This window comes from Arachis duranensis, chromosome 3 (genome assembly GCF_000817695.3).
Source record: "Arachis duranensis cultivar V14167 chromosome 3, aradu.V14167.gnm2.J7QH, whole genome shotgun sequence".
NCBI lineage: Eukaryota > Viridiplantae > Streptophyta > Magnoliopsida > Fabales > Fabaceae > Arachis > Arachis duranensis.
Window position 1 is genome coordinate 87161196 of NC_029774.3, and position 2391 is coordinate 87163586.

At 36.8% G+C, this 2391-nt stretch overlaps 1 non-coding gene across 1 annotated transcript; it reads left to right on the top strand.

Moving 5' to 3' along the window:
* The first annotated feature begins 781 nt into the window (after positions 1–781).
* LOC127746457 (small nucleolar RNA R71) lies at positions 782–889 on the top strand. The gene has a single exon (XR_008008076.1). It is a non-coding gene; the product is annotated as a small nucleolar RNA R71 (small nucleolar RNA).
* The last annotated feature ends 1502 nt before the right edge of the window (positions 890–2391 follow it).

Consider the following 2391-nt stretch of genomic DNA (forward strand, 5'->3'; position numbering starts at 1 on the left):
TCCTCCTCTCCAAATTCGGCCATGTTGATGGCTTTGCACTCTCTTTTTGGATTCTCTTCTGTATTGCTTGGAAGAGTACTAGGAGGGAGTTCAGTAACTTTCTTACTCAGCTGACCCACTTGTGCCTCCAAGTTTCTAATGGAGGACCTTTTTCAGTCATGAAACTTTGAGTGGTTTTGATTAGATCAGAGACTATGGTTGCCAAGTCAGAGTGGCTCTACTTAGAATTCTCTGTCTGTTGCTGAGAAGATGATGGAAAAGGCTTGACATTGCTAAACCTGTTTCTTTTACCATTATTGTTGTTGAAACCTTGTTGAGGTCTCTGTTGATCCTTCCATGAGAGATTTGGATGATTTCTCCATGAACTATTATAGGTGTTTCCATAGGGTTGTCCCATGTAATTCACCTCTTTCATTGAAGGGTTCTCAGGATCATAAGCTTCTTCTTCAGATGAAGCATCCTTAGTACTGCCTGGTGCAGCTTGCATTCCAGACAGACTTTCAGAAATCATATTGACTTGCTGAGTCATTATTTTGTTCTGAGCCAGTATGGCATTCAGGGTATCAATCTCAAGAACTCCTTTCTTCTGATTCGTCCCATTGTTTATAGGATTCCTTTCAGAAATGTACATGGATTGGTTATTTGCAACCATTTCAATGAGTTCTTGAGCTTCTGCAGGCGTCTTCTTCAGATGAAGAGATCCTCCAGCAGAGCTATCCAATGACATCTTAGGCAGTTCAAACAGACCATCATAGAAGATACCTATGATGCTCCATTCAGAAAGCATGTCAGAAGGACACTTTCTCATCAATTGTTTGTATCTTTCCCAAGCTTCATAGAGGGATTCACCTTCCTTCTGTCTGAAGGTTTGGACTTCCACTCTAAGCTTACTCAATTTTTGAGGTGGAAAGAACTTTGCCAAGAAGGCATTGACTAGCTTTTCCCAAGAGTTCAGACTTTCTTTAGGTTGTGAGTCCAACCATATCCTAGCTCTGTCTCTTACAGCGAAAGGGAATAGCATAAGTCTGTAGACCTCAGGGTCAACCCCATTGGTCTTAACAGTGTCACAGATTTGCAAGAATTCAGCTAAAAACTGATGAGGATCTTCCAATGGAAGCCCATGGAACTTGCAATTCTGTTGCATTAGAGAAACTAATTGAGGCTTAAGCTCAAAGTTGTTTGCTCCAATGGCAGGGATAGAGATGCTTCTCCCATAGAAGTCGGGAGTAGGTGCAGTAAAGTCACCCAGCACCTTCCTTGCATTGTTGGCATTGTTGTTGTTTTCGGCTGCCATGTCTTCTTCTTTGAAGATTTCTGTTAGGTCCTCTACAAAGAGTTGTGCTTTAACTTCTCTTAGCTTTCGCTTCAAGGTCCTTTCAGGTTCAGGTTCAGCCTCAACAAGAATGCCTTTGTCTTTGCTCCTGCTCATATAAAAAAGAAGAGAACAAGAAAATATGGAATCCTCTATGTCACAATATAGAGATTCCTTGAGGTGTTAGAGGAAAAGAAAGATAGAAGGAAGAGGTAGAAGAATTCGAACTTAGAAAGATAGAGTTCGAATTGTACATGTTAGTCCATAAATAGAAGGATGTGAGAAGAGGGGAAGAAATAAATTAAAAAGATTTTAAAAACATTTTGAAAAATGATTGATGATTTTCGAAAACTAAGATTGAGAAAGAAATAAAGTGATTTTTGAAAAAGATTTTGAAATTAGAAAACAAAAAGATATGATTGAAAACTATTTTTGAAAAAGATGTGATTAAGAAGATATGATTGAAAAGATATAGTTTTAAAAAGATATGATTGAGAAGATATGATTTGGAAAAACAATTTAAAAAGATTTGATTTTTAAAATCAATGACTTGGCTAACAAGAAAAGATATAATTCAAACGTTAAACATTTCTTAACAGAAAAGGCAACATACTTGAAATGTTGAATCAAATCATTAATTGTTAGCAAGTATTTTTGAAAATGGCAAGAAATTGATTTTGAAAATATATGATTGAAAAGATATGATTTGAAAAAGATTTGATTTTGAAAAATTTTGAAAACTTGAAAAAAATTGAATTAAAAAAAGAATCTTCCCTCTTGTGCCATCCTGGCGTTAAACGCCCAGAATGGTATCCATTCTGGCATTTAACGCCCAAAATGCTACCCTTTTGGGCGTTAAACGCCCAGCCAAGCACCCTGGCTAGCGTTTAAATGCTAGTTCTCCTTCTTCACTGGCTGTTTTGAACGCCCAGCTTTTTCTGTGTAATTCCTCTGCTGTATGTTCTGAATCTTCAATTCTCTGCATCATTGACTTGAAAAGACACAAAGAAAATTTTTTTTGGATTTTTAATGATGATGAAAAATCAAAATGCAACTAAAATCAAATAAACAATGCATGC